The following is a 14,220-nucleotide window of genomic DNA, read 5'->3' as shown; positions in this document are numbered from 1 at the left end:
ACAAGATCCTCACCTAACCTCCTGGTTGACAACTCTAGGAGCTGATAGCAAGCTCATCTCCATCACAAAATCCGCACACTGGGAACTGGATGAGTAGGGATGAACTCGGGACAAGGTTCAGCACTTGGTACCATCTTTCACAGTTTGAGTATATGCTGTGATAGGGAGCTCTCTTCTGAGACACCCAAAATATGAGAAAGTGCCCTCACCCCACTCCCGAGACAGGGTCTCATGTAGCTCAGGCTGGCTTCAAATTTGCTATGAGGGTAACCTTGAACTTCTGTCTGCCATCATCTCCCATGTGCTAAAATTGCTACCACATCCAGTTGGATGGCTTGCTTGAGACCAAACCCAAGGCTTCATGCATGCCAGGCAAGCACTCTACAGACTCAGCTGCACCTCTGTAACCGCCCTGGCGGGTCAGTTAGTCTAGGGTTGTAACCCGCCTGGCAGGTCAGTTATTCCAGGGTCCCAGAGAGGTGCTATCTGAAAAGACATGGGCGGGAGAGAGGAAGGAGGCTAAGCAAGAAAGATCTGTCGTCAAAGCCTCCGTTTATTAGCGTCACGGTTGTGGCTTATATAGCCCCTGGATGAGGAATTTGGGTTGGGATGGGGGCAGGGGTATGGCCAGGGCAGGAAGGGATCTTGCAGCGATGGTCACGAGCGGACACTTGGTCACGAATCGGTCACGAGGACACAAGTCGTCGGTCAGGAGGTGTTCTCTATGCAAGCGGAATCTTTCCTTTTGTGATTCCAACCACAAACAATTCTCTAGATAGTTGGGATGTGGGGCGGGTTCTGCTAACAATTAACTCTCAAGATAGTTGGGTGTGGGGTGGGCTCTGCCAACAAACAGTTCTCAATACAGTTGGGGTGTGGGGCTCTCTGCAAACATCCTTAGGACAATAGTCCCTACTATACTTTTTGGGTAAATGGCTCCTGACACACCTCCAGCTTAAAGTGCCTTCCTTACATACTCATGGCTTCTGTCTCCAGCAAGGACTCGGCTTCCTTTCACCAACGGGGATACTCAGAGACAAGGAACATGCCCCACTCAGTCTTTTCTTTATCTGGCCTAGCTCCATGTCTTTCAATAAGTGCTATTACAGCTTCCTGGCCCTCTGTCATTCCAGATGCTGCTCATAACGTGGTGGCAGGGCCCAATGATCACGAATGAGTGAACTGTATTGTCACCAAGTGATTGGGGCTAGTGATGCGTGCACCTGCACTGTATCAGTGGTAGTACCTGTCTAGCGTCTATGAAGCCCTGGGTTCAATACCCAGCGCTGCAAATAAACAAAGATACAATCTTTCCACTTGTGAAGCCCAAGATCAGTCTAACTTTGGCAGCTAACAGAAGAGTTTGTGGTCTGATAAGACACTAAGTTACCACTTCTACTTCGGTGAAAACCCAGAACCACCAGGTTCTCCTTGATCTTGTTTTGCTTCGAACAGTGATTGTTACTACATTTCAAAATTATCAAACCTTGAAAGGCGTGATAGTGCACACCTTTAACCCCAGCGCTAGACTAGGATCTGTGAGTTCAAGGCCAGCCTGGTCTATTGCACAGAAACCATCTTTTTTATTTGTTTTTAAAGACAGGGTTTCTCTGTGTAGCCCTGGCTGTCCTGGAACTCACTCTGTAGACCAGATTGATCTTGAACTCGGAGCTCTGCCTGCCTCTGCCTCCTGAGTGCTGGGATTACAGATGGACGCTGCCATGACCACCACCTGGCAAAGGGACCATCTTCTTAGCTGTTGTTCTCAGGTAGCTAAGGCTCCCGGTGACCAGTTCTTCCCTCTTGCACCTCTAGTCCAAATAGTTTGTCACTGGGAGTGTGTGAGGAAACCATCATGGAAGCCAAGTGGCATGCTGTTGCCAATGCGGTGGCACAAACGTGCATACCCTCAATTCACCTGACACAGGGTCCCCCAGAAGTAGAGACACCTGCTGTCTCTCTACACTCTCTATGCTTCTGTAGACCCTGCATTGCAGGGAACACCGCTATCCCTGTCCCTCCCCTTTTCCTCTCCACCTAACAAAGAGAGGTTCATTCTTTTTTTTTTTAATATTTGTTATTTATACAATATTCTGTCTGTGCGTATGTCTGCAGGCCAGAAGAGGGCACCAGACCTCATTACAGATGGTTGTGAGCCACCATATGGTTGCCAGGAATTGAACTCAGGACCTTTGGAAGAGCAGGCAATGCTCTTAACCACTGAGCCATCTCTCCAGCCCAAAGGGGTTCATTCTTTTTTATCACCTTGTCCCAGGTAAACAAGGAGCAATGTTAACTCTTGCTTTGTGGCTTTTGTTGGTTCTAGCAGAGGCTGGTGTGCAAGCCTTAGTGGTTTCTTCTGTGCTTCTGTTTAGGCAGCTGGCTTTGTCTCCAGGGTGCTGGGGAGGGAGGGCTGGGCCTTTTCTGATTGTTCTCTTCCCTTTATCTTGCTTTCAGTACTTAATCTTGTCCGTGGTTCAAGCTTTCTAGCCACTTGTCTTGTTATCTGGTCTCTGCGGACTACAGTGTTCCCTGAGGGAAAGGACTTTAATCTGTCCTGCTCTGCCCTGGGCTTCTCCACTTTCAGCTGCTGATTTCCTGCCAGGCTGCTGATGGGTGATCAGTAAATGGGAAAAAAAGGAAGAAATTGGTGTGGATGGGTGGCTCAGCTGGGGCTGTTTCTGTGCTGCTCAACAGCACACGCACCCATCCCCAAGCCTTCAGAAGTTGTACTTGCTACTTTTTTTTAAGTTTTATTTTAGCCTGGCGCCTTTAATCCCAGTACTTGGGAGGCAGAGGAAGGTGGATCTCTGTGAGTTTGAGGCCAGCCTGGCCTACAGAGGGAGTTCCAAGACTGCCAGGGTTTCACAGAGAAACCCTGTATCAAAAAACAAAAACAACAAAAAAATGAATTTTAATACATGGATGTTTTGTCTGAATGTATATCTGAGCACTGTGTGCATGGAACACCCAAGGACATCAGGAGAGGACGTAGGGTCTTCTGGAACTGAGTTACAGACAGTGGAGAACTGCTATGCCTGTGCTCGGAATCAAACCTGGTTCTTTGGAGGAGCAGAAAGTACTCTCCAGCCCTGTTTTCTTCCTTCCTTCCTTCCTTTTGAGGCAGAGTTTTGGTAAGTGTAATTGGCCCCGCAAGCTCACAGGGGTGGCACTAGTAGAAGCTGTGGCTTTGTTGGAGTAGGGATGACCTTGTTGGAGGAAGTGTGTCATTGTGGGTGGGCTCTGAGGCCTCCTGTGCTCAGGACAGAGGTCACTCAGCTGCTTCTCCTGCACTGTGTGTTCACAGACTGCCATGCTTCCTTGCGTGGTAATGAACTGACCCTCTGACCTGGGAGTGAGCCATCCCAATTAAATGTTTTCCTTACAAGAGTTGCTGTCGTCCTGGTGTCTCTTCAGAGCAGCTGAAACCCCAACTAAGACAGAAGTTGGTTACCAGGGACTGGAGCTCTGTTGTGATAAGCCAGACCATGCTTTTGTCTGGAGAAATATGAACATTGATACTTTGGGTTATGAAAGTATTGCTTAATGGGCCATACTAGCAGGAGCATGGAAGACAGAGGTGCTCAGCGTTATTGAACTGTGGGGGCTCATCTGAAAGATTTCAGAGGAGGAGAACTTTAGTATGTTGCTTAGAGATCTTTTTTTGTGATATTTTGGTGAAGAAAGTAGCTGCCTTTTGTCTTTATCTGAAGAGTCTGCTTGAGGCTAAAAGTGAAGAGTATTGAATTAAATTGGCAGAGGAAGTCCCAACACAGCCTAGGACAGACTATCAGTGGTAACTCTAGTGAAGGTTTATAATGAAAAGGTGCAAGCTGAGCAGGGTAAATTACAAAATGCAAAATTTGAGGAGAAAAAAAAACACACACCAGAAGTAGAATAAAGTTAAATCCTATTTCCCAGGAAATAGACTGATTAAGAAATGGGTTAAAGGGAGCAGGGACTTTAGGGCAAATTCCCATCCTGCTAAGTTTCTAATTTGTGAGAAGAAACTAAAGAAAAGCTTAGAACTGGGTGTGGTGGGGCACACCTTTAATCCCAGCATTCCAGAGGCAGAGGCAAGCAGATCTCTGAGTCTGAGACCAGCCTGGTCTACAGAGGAAATTCCGGAATGGCCAGGCTTAGGCAGTGAAGGACAGAAAGCAGGTGGAGATGTAATTAGATAAGGCTGCCAGGTTCCTGCCCCAGCAAACAGCTGAGCTTCTGTCTTTAGAGTTATGGGTAGAGGAAATGGGCTATGGAATTTGCCCCCGAGACTAAGGAAAACTGCTGAGGCTGGGCGTGTGTCAGGGGTGTCCCTGAATGCAGGCCCAGAGAGACCATTTTGTGAAGCTGTGAGGGAGAAACTTGGATTGCCTTGGAGACCCCCAAGATGTTAGAGACGCCAGAGTGGTGGGGACCTGCTGAGGAGAGCTGCTCACAGGAAGTGGAACTGGCCTCCACTGGAGGAACAGGAGGGAAAGAAGTGTCCAGCAGGCAGAGAGAAGGCTCACTGGCAAAGAGCACTGGCTGCTCTTCCCGAGGACCCACCTGCACCCACATGGTGGCTCACACTGTCTCTGACTCCAAGATCTGACACCCTCACATAGACATACACACAGGCAAAACACACAAAATAAATTTAAAAAAGAAGTGTGTTGCAGTCAACAAGGCTGAAAGAAGTTGGAGATCTGAAGAGCGTTTTGACATCAGACATGGAGATGCAGAGTTTGAAGTTTGCCCACGTTATGATTCTGTGTGAAGAGGGACCTTGGCAGGTGGGTCCAAACCACAGTGGGTAAGAGCCCAGGACAGGTGAGGGACAGACATGCTATGCAGATATAGCTTAAGTGAGGAGTTTATTCAGAAAAGGGAGTGGGGAGGGAAGAGAGAAAGTTCAGTGGCTTCAGGTCTTGCTTTGGTCCAGTATTTCTTCACTTTGCTCCCTTCACTATGTTTTGGAATGATAATGTGTATCTTGTGCCATTATATATTGGACTTACATGATCTATTTTTCTATTTTGATTTTTTAAAACAATTAAAATTTATGTACATTTGGTATTTTGCCTGCATGTATATCTGTATGAAGGTGCCAGATCTTGGAGTTACAGACAGTTGTTAGCTGCCATGTGGCAGTGCTCTTAACCACTAAGCATTCTTTCTAGCCCTTGATTTTGATTTTATGAGGGATTACAGTTAAGAGATTGCATGAATCTCAACTTGGTGGTGGTGGTACATGCCTCTAATCCCAACACTTGGGAGTCAAAGGCAGGTGGATCTCTGTGAGTTTGAGGCTAGCCTGGTCTACAGGGTGAGTTTCAGGACAGCCAGAATTGTTATACAGAGAAACCCAGTTGCAAAAAAAAAAAAAAAAAAAAAAAAAAGGGCTGGAGAGATGGCTCAGTGGTTAAGAGCATTGCCTGCTCTTCCAGAGGTCCTGAGTTCAATACCCGGCAACCACATGGTGGCTCACAACCATCTATAATGAGGTCTGGTGCCCTCTTCTGGCCTGCAGACATACATGCAGACAGAATATTGTATACATAATAAATAAAAAAAAAAAAAAGCATGAATCTCAAAAGGGATTTTGAACTTTGGACTCTTAAACATTGTTGAGACTGTGATAGGTTATAGGGACTTTTGAAGTTGGACTAAATGCATTTTGCATTATGATATTGTTATAAGCTTATGAGAATCAGGGAGTGGAATGTGGTAATTTGAATGTAATTGGCCCCATAAGCATTAGGAGTTGTGGCCTTTTTGGAGGAAGTGTGTGGGGCGGGGAGGACTTTGAGGTCTCCTAGGCTCAAGATATCTCCCAGTGTCACAATCACTTCCTATTGCCTGCCAGATGTAGAACTCTCAGCTGCTTCTCCAGCACCACATCTGTCTGCATGCTGCCATGCTCCCCACCATGGATGAAAATGGACTGAACCTCTGAAACCACCCCAATTCAGTGTTTTCCCTATAAGAGTCTCTGTGGTCATGGTGTCTCTTCACAGCAATAGAAACTCTTAGACAGTTTCTATGTATAATCTCTTCCTGCCCAGCTATAGGCCAGTCAGAGTTTTATTAACCAATGAGAGTAATGCACTTTTACAGTGCACAGACTGTTCCCCATCAACTGGGGCGCTGTCTCTGAGGGTCTGATGCTACTTGAAACTTCTGTGGATTCACCATAAGTGCTCAAGACTGGCAACCCCTTAAAGAAATCTCTCTCCTTTCCTATGGACATTTCCTTTTCTTTCTTTCTCTGTGTAACAGCCCTAGCTGTCCTAGAACTCACTTTGTGGACCAGGCTGGCCTTGAACTCACAGAGATCCACCTGCCTCTGCCTCCTCAGTGCTGGGATTAAAAGTGTGCGCCACCACTTTCTGGCTTGGACATTTCTATCAACTTTTTCTACAACTGAGTCAGGTTCGAGTCTACCCAGCGCTCTCAGAAAAGGCCTCTGGTTCCTGTCCTGGCAGCCACATGGCTAATCTGCTTACACCCTTCCTGTGAATTCCTAGTCAGGCTGGAAGGGTTCTTACCCTGCTTAAGAGAAACACAAGAGGCTGGAGAGATGGTTCAGCAGTGAAAAGGACTAACAGCTCTTGCAGAGGACCTAGGTTAGATTCCCAGCACCTACAAGGCAGCTCACAACTCTCTGAAATTCTAGTTCCAGATAATCCAATGTCCTTTTCTGGCCTCTGAGCACACTGCACACATGTCATACACAGACATATATGGAGGCAGAGCACCCATTCACGTGAGTAACAGAATAAGAACACAGGGGTCAGACTCCACTGAAGTCAAAGTCACACTTCTGTTTCTTAGTTGTGCGGCATTTTAGGGTGCTGTTGTTTCCACTCACTTCTTCATCTGAGTAATGACTTACCTAACACCTGCCTTGCTGGGGAGCGGAAGGCAGGTGGAACACAGAGCATTCACAGCCTTTACACAACAGTCACTGCTCCTCATTATTTGTTGTTATCTACACAGAAAGGTTAGGAGTCGATAGACTTTGTACTAGGAAGCAGGGGCAGGAAGAAAAGTGTAAACTATAGGACAGCCTTTGTTTACAGTGTTGTTGGAGAGGAAACAGGGACTGAGACTGGCGGCAGAGAGAACAGTGAGCCCAAACAGAAGCAAATGCAGAGGGATTTGGGGCTTACAGGAGTGGGTGTGGGAAAGATGGAGGGCTGTGTGTCCCTCTTCCCATCTCAGCTCTCCAGCATGCCAAGGGAGATGCCCATAGTCCCAGCTCTAGTCAGACCCGCTCAGAAGGGCACAGCATTCATGTCTGTCTAATCTCATTCTCAGGTCTGCACATGTGGGGCGGATGGCCAGTCTTGTCCTCAATCTTCTCTCCTTCAGCCCTGCTGTTCCCTCTCCCTTCCTTTCTTTCCTCCCCTAGGTTCCTTCTTCCCTCGCTACCCTCCTGCTGTGAGAATCTCATTGTATTCCAGACTGGCTTTGCACTTGTCATCTTCCTGCCCCTTGAGCAGGGGAGTTCCAGGTGTCTACTACTTCCCTAGGCATCAGCCCAGCTTTCTAACTATCCACCCTGCTTATTCTGCCTCTGAAGTTGTTCTACACCCTTCCCTTAGTATACATCCTCAGTACATTATTTCTTTTTCATTTTCTCAGACAAGGTCTTTTGTTTTGGTTTGTTTTTTTTTCCAGACAGAATTTCTCTGGGTAGCCTTGGCTATCCTGGAACTCACTGTGTAGACCAGGCTGGCCTTAAACTCAGAGAACTGCCTGTCTCTGCCTCCTGAGTCCTGGGATTAACAGTGTATACCACCATACCCTGCTACAGACAGGGTCTTAACTATGTAGACCAAGGCTATCCTTGAACTCACAGAGATTGCCAACATCTGTCCCCCTAGTGATGGATTAAAGGCATGTACCACCATGCTTAGCTGCTGCTGCTTCTCCTCCTCTTCTTCTTCTTTTTTTTTTTTTTTTTAATTTTGGTTTTTTGAGACAGGGTTTCTCTGTGGTTTTGGAGCCTGTCCTGGAACTAGCTCTTGTAGACCAGGCCTGAGAAAGCTTTAAAATTTTTTTTTTTTTTTTTTTTTAGGTTTTATTTATTTATTATGTGTACAGCATTCCTTCCATGTGTGCCCGCATGCCAGAAGGGGGCACCAGGTCTCATTAGAGATGGTTGTGAGCCACCATGTGGTTGCTGGGAATTGAACTCAGGACCTATGGAAGAGCAGTCAGTGCTCTTAACCACTGAGCCATCTCTCCAGCCCCTGAGAAAGCTTTAAAAAGGAAGTTCAGAACACGGAGTCAAACAGAGAGAGCTTCATGGCGACCGCCATCTATGGGGTGGTTAGGTGTTGTACAGAAATGCTGCTGCACTCAGGCTGGAGCCAGCTGCCAGTGCCACGTGCTAAGCTGAACCACTAGGTGGTTGACATAGCAGTTTAAGATTTGTCTCATGGGGTCACAGAACATTGCAGGTGCTCAGTAAAGACAGATCCAGACATCCGGGCGGTGGTGGCGCGTGCCTTTAATCTCAGCACTTGGGAGGCAGAGACAGGCGGATCTCAGTGAGTTTGAGGCCAGCCTGGGCTACCAAGTGAGTTCCAGAAAGGCTGTAAAAGCTACAGAGAAACCCTGTCTCAACAACAAACAACAACAACAAAAACCACAACAAAAAACCCCAAACAAAAAATAAATAAAAAACCCTCTAACCTGATTATAGTGTGTTTAAAAAATATGCATAGGCTTAAAAAAGAAAACGGGTACAGACAGTCATAGAAAAAAATAGCTTATAGATAATAAGATAAACGCCAGGCGGTGGTGGCGCACGCCTTTAATCCCAGCACTCGGGAGGCAGAGGCAGGCGGATATCTGTGAGTTCGAGACCAGCCTGGTCTACAAGAGCTAGTTCCAGGATTCCAGGACAGGCTCCAAAACCACAGAGAAACCGTGTCTCGAAAAACAAAAAAACAAAAAACAAAAAACCAAAAAAAAGATAATAAGATAAAGTCTTTTTTTTTTTTTTCCTTTTCTTTTTTGGTTTTTCGAGACAGGGTTTCTCTGTGGTTTTGGAGCCTGTTCTGGAACTAGCTCTTGTACTCTTGTAGACCAGACTGGTCTCGAACTCACAGAGATCCGCCTGCCTCTGCCTCCCAAGTGCTGGGATTAAAGGCGTGTGCCACCACCGCCCGGCTTTTTTTTGTTTTTTTGAGACAGGGTTTCTCTGTGGCTTTGGAGCCTGTCCTGGAACTAGCTCTGTAGACCAGGCTGGTCTCGAACTCACAGAGATCCACCTGCCTCTGCCTCCCGAGTGCTGAGATTAAAGGTGTGCGCCACCACCGCCCAGCTAAGATAAAGTCTTTAAAGAAATATTAAAATAATATAAAAAGGATAAGCTACATAAAGATGGAAAATACACAGTCTGAATCCTATATGGTGTCTTCTTTTTATATTTTTTGATTGCTGATAGCGAATGACAGCTCCTGAGAGATGTGGCATTTTAAGAGGGACTGCTGACTTACACCAGCCTAGAAACTTTAGGAGTGCCCTAACTTTAAAGTGGAATTCAAGAAAATGTATTGCATTAGGGAAGAGGTTATGCTTTTGTTTCCAGAGGAAACGAATGGCTATGAATTTGTTCAAAGTTAAAGAGAATCAGGTTTGATAGGAGAGACCTCCTGAAATCTTGACCACAGACATAAAGAAATAAACCTAGGAAAACTACAAGACAGAGCAAGGGGACCAGATACCAATGAAAATGGGTGGCCCAAGTGATCCAGCCTCTCAGATTTCTGCATCCAGAACAGCTTCAAGGCGACTGGCTAAGATGGTCAGCCTCACAGACTACTCCAGCCAGAACTTGAGATAAGCCTCACACTTTCCCAGTATACAGAGACTGGACAACAAATGACACAGCTAGCTCTCTCATAGCTCTCTCAGGACTTGACCATTGTCCTAATTTTCTCTAGGTCCCCTAAAGATGCCAGTGTCTGCAGACAACAAGAAGCGGTCTAGAGAACACAACGCCCACATTCCCAAGGGATGGGTAGGTGGTTTTTGATAATTTGGTGGGTTATGGATGTTTGTCTTTGTTTAGTGGGATTGGTTACAAGTTGCTATTGGTCATGGTAAGGAAAAAAATCTAATCAAAGGAGATTAGATTCAGGGATGTTGTTCTAAAAAGAAAAAGGGGAGATATAGAGATGATAGGATAAAAGATTAGATTACTGAATCTACTTTGTTTTTTTTAAATTTATTTTTTATCTCATGTGCATTTGTGTTTTTACTATGGCTGTCAGGCCCCTGGAACTGGATTACAGACATCTGTGAGCTACCATGTGGGTGCTAGGAATTAAACCAGGGTCCTCTGGACGAGCAGTCAGTGCTTAACTGCTAAACCATCTCTCCAGCCCTGAATCTACTTTCAAACTAAAAAAGCAACTACTAGTCTTAAATATTTTACATTGGTATGGATTTTTGTATATTGATAGAAATTTAAGATGATTTTGTTATACTGTATACTGTATATGTTTCTACTCTTGTTTAAGGTATTTTTATATATTGATACAAATTTAAGGTTATTTTTGTTAGAACATACTATACATGCATTTCTACTCTTGTTTAAGGTTTTGTACTTATGCTTATTTAAAAATGTAATGTAAATTTCTAGTCCTTGAACGTTATTATTATAAACTATTTAGGATAATAAGAAATGCAGGTTTGTTAACCTATAACAATCAAACTTGTAGTCATGTTGGGTATGTTTTCAAGGTCATTCAGTGATGTATTTTAGCTAGAGAGATGATCTTCAAACACTTTAAAGACCTACAGAATATGGTATGACAGTGAGACACATCTGTTCCTGACAGCACCAATTTACCTCAAAAAAAGGATGGTAAGTATCAGAGAACCTCCTTATGGAGTTTGCTTTCTTAGTGGTCAAAACTAGCCATGGGGCAGAAAACTACCCTTGCCTTGACTGCTGACAGTGTGCTGTCTAGACTGGACAAGCAGGAAACAAAGGAAAATATCTGCTTAACTTTGCCAGGGCAAGGTAAGATAGGACAATCCTTCAAAATTCCTGCTTCACAGAAAAGTCTGTCAGATATTCTCGGTCTGTAGGTCAATGATGGATGCCCAAACATTACAGAGAAACCTTGGGTGATTGTCCGGGCAGCCAGCTGTTCTATAGTTTTGGAAGTTGTTTGATCTACACTTCCTGTTTATTCAGGTAATAGTATATCCTTCTCGGGTCTCTGATGGGGTTGAAGAGAAGACAGTTATAGCTGCGGTTTTCTTTGTTACCAAATTCAGGAAAGAAGCTCCCAAAGGAGGTATAAAATGTATAGGGTTGAGAGACATGAAAGCCTAAATTGTTTATCTAGGAGAAAGTTTTGAGGTCTAAAAGATAGTTTTGATTTAGTAATACAAGTTATGATAGAAAAGGGTTTAGGGCTGGGTGGTGGTGGCGCACGCCTTTAATCCCAGTACTCGGGAGGCAGAGGCGGCAGAGGCAGGTGGATCTCTGTGAGTTCGAGGTTCAAGGCCAGCCTGGACTATAAGAGCTAGTTCCAGGACAGTCTCCAAAGCTACAGAGAAACCCTGTCTCAAAAAACAAACAAATAGCTGGGCGGTAGTGGTGCACGCCTTTAATCCCAGCACTCGGGAGGCAGAGGCAGGTGAATCTCTGTGAGTTCGAGACCAGCCTGGTCTACAAGAGCTAGTTCCAGGTCAGGCTCCAAAGCCACAGAGAAACCCTGTCTTGAAAAACCAACCAAACAAACAAACAAAAACAAAAAAAGAAAGAAAGAAAGAAAGAAAGAAAGAAAGAAAGAAAGAAAGAAAGAAAGAAAGAAAGGGAAGAAAGAAAGAAAAGGGTTTAGGTATAAAATTTTGGGCTAAGACAGGATAGATACAGTACTTTCTCCAAATTTGCTGAATATAAATAAACTAGACATTGTAAATGTAATTCGTATCTGATAATTTTTGTTTGTTTTTTGAGACAGGGTTTCTCTGTATAACAGTTAACAGTCCTGGCTGTCCTGGAACTCACTCTGTAGACAAGGCTGACCTCAAGCTCACTCAGATCCTCTGCCTCTGCCTCCCAAGTGCTAGGATTAAAGGCGTGTGCCTCCATCACCCAGCTGATAATTGTTCTTATTGTATATAGTTTTACTGTATTAGAGGTAAAACCTTTATTTAGACAAAAGGGGAAATGTGGAATATTCCTTTACACTGTGTGAGGATGTCACTGTGACTGATTTAATAAAAAGCTAAATGACCAATAGTTAGGCAGGAGGTATAGCGGGGACTCTGGACAGAGAGAGCTCTCAGAAGAAAGGAGGTCGGCAGCCAGTCGGAGAGGATGCAGGATGGGGAGTGTAGAGTAAAAGTAACCGAGCCACATAGAAGATTAAAAGGTGAGCACCACCACCGCCCGGCTAAAGCATTGTGTCTAAAGTGCTGCAGTACCTTTGATTGATTTCTGTTGCTGCTTTTGTTTTAAGACAAGGTCTTACTATGTATAGCACTGGCTGTCCTGGAACTCCCCATGTAGACCAGGCTGACTCACAGAGATCTGCCTCTGCCTTCCCTTTGAACCTGCGACCTGCCTTGGAGACTGCAACCTGCATCTTCTGGTGTGCTGTAGCCAGGGTGTGTGTGTGTGTGTCTCAGGACTAAAGGTACAGTTCTTTCTCTGGCAAAGCCAGCAATGATAGCAGCCACAGGTCTTCATGGTTTGCCTCTACTTTTCTCTTCAGCTTTCCACTGTCTTTTAGTGGCTTGGAATCACCAGTGGTTCTCAGATTAGGTCACACACACACACACACCCCTCCCCCCCGCCAATGGTTTTTATACAGCTGCTTCCTGTGCCTAGCACATCTACCTTGTTCAAGCATTTTTAAGATACTACTCAGGTGCCACTTCCTGTGGACCCTTGGACCCTTCCCCCTCCAGGTTGGATTAGCCTTCCTGAGGGCTTCTAATCATGGCAACTGTCCACTTAACTCTCTGCCAGCCTTGAGTCCCTATGTATGAGAACTCGGCACATCTTTTTATCAGCAGAGCTGTGTCTCATCCCTTTAGCTGTCCTTCAAGTTTGCTGAATGGAAACAGATCACTGATAGACTGGGTACAGTCTCTGGTAAGCTTGAATACAGGCTGTATGCTGGCACCGGTTACCAAGACTGAGAAGAGTAGTGGATTAGAGTCCTGCTTCAGCCAGGTGAGGGTTGAGATGGTTGTAGGACCTAGGTGAGCGTCTAGTGCTGGGATCAAAGATTGGTGACCTTGTGTAAGGAGGCAGCAAACACAGCAGTGCACAGATGACTTCTCTGAGAACTCACAAAGCAAATGTAAGCACTTGGCAGAGGCCTGGCTCAAAGACAATGTCCTGGGAGGTGTGTGTGTGTGTGTGTGTGTGTGTGTGTGTGTGTGTGACAGGATAGCTACTAATGCTTTCCTTGGATACAGCAGTTGGGAGATAAAGTAAGTATTTCAGCACATTATGGTGGCACAGGTCTACGATCCTAGCCTTCCAGTGGCTGAGGCAGAAGGATCACGAATTCAAGGCCAAGCTTGGCTACATAGTGAGACTGTCTCAAAAAGTAAAACAAAACACAACAACAAGCCAGGCGGTGGTGGCGCGCGCCTTTAATCCCAGCACTAGGGAGGCAGAGGCAGGCGGATCTCTGTGAGTTCGAGGCCAGCCTGGGCTACAAAGGGAGTTCCAGGACAGGCTCCAAAGCTAGAGAAACCCTGTCTCAAAAAACCAAAAAAAAAAAAAAAAACACAACAACAAAAAAACACACAAAAAAAATTAAAATGGGGGTGGTGGTGGATAGATGGCTCAGTAGTTAGATCTGATGCCTGTGGCCTATACATGTGCATATCCATATGCAAACACACACACCTACTCACAATTAAAGATAAATCTCTGAGGGACGGCTCAGTGGTTAAGAGCACTGACTACTCTTCTAGAGGACCCAGGTTCAATTCTCAGTACCCACATGGCAGCTCATACCTGTTTCTAACTTCCAAGATCTGATCCCCCCTCACATAGACAAACATGCAGGCAAAACATCAACGCATATAAAATAAAAATTATTTTAAAAAAACTCTGAAAATTTTAAATGGAGCTGGGTATGATGGCACATACCTTTAATCTCAGCACCAGGGGAGGCAGAAGCAGGAGGATCTCTATGAGTTCGAGGCTAGCCTGGCCTACAAGTGAGTTCCAGGACAGCC

This window comes from Chionomys nivalis, chromosome 8, assembly GCF_950005125.1.
Source record: "Chionomys nivalis chromosome 8, mChiNiv1.1, whole genome shotgun sequence".
NCBI classification, from domain to species: Eukaryota; Metazoa; Chordata; class Mammalia; order Rodentia; family Cricetidae; genus Chionomys; species Chionomys nivalis.
The sequence above is the reverse complement of the archived record's forward strand: the minus strand, read 5'-3'. Positions refer to the sequence as shown.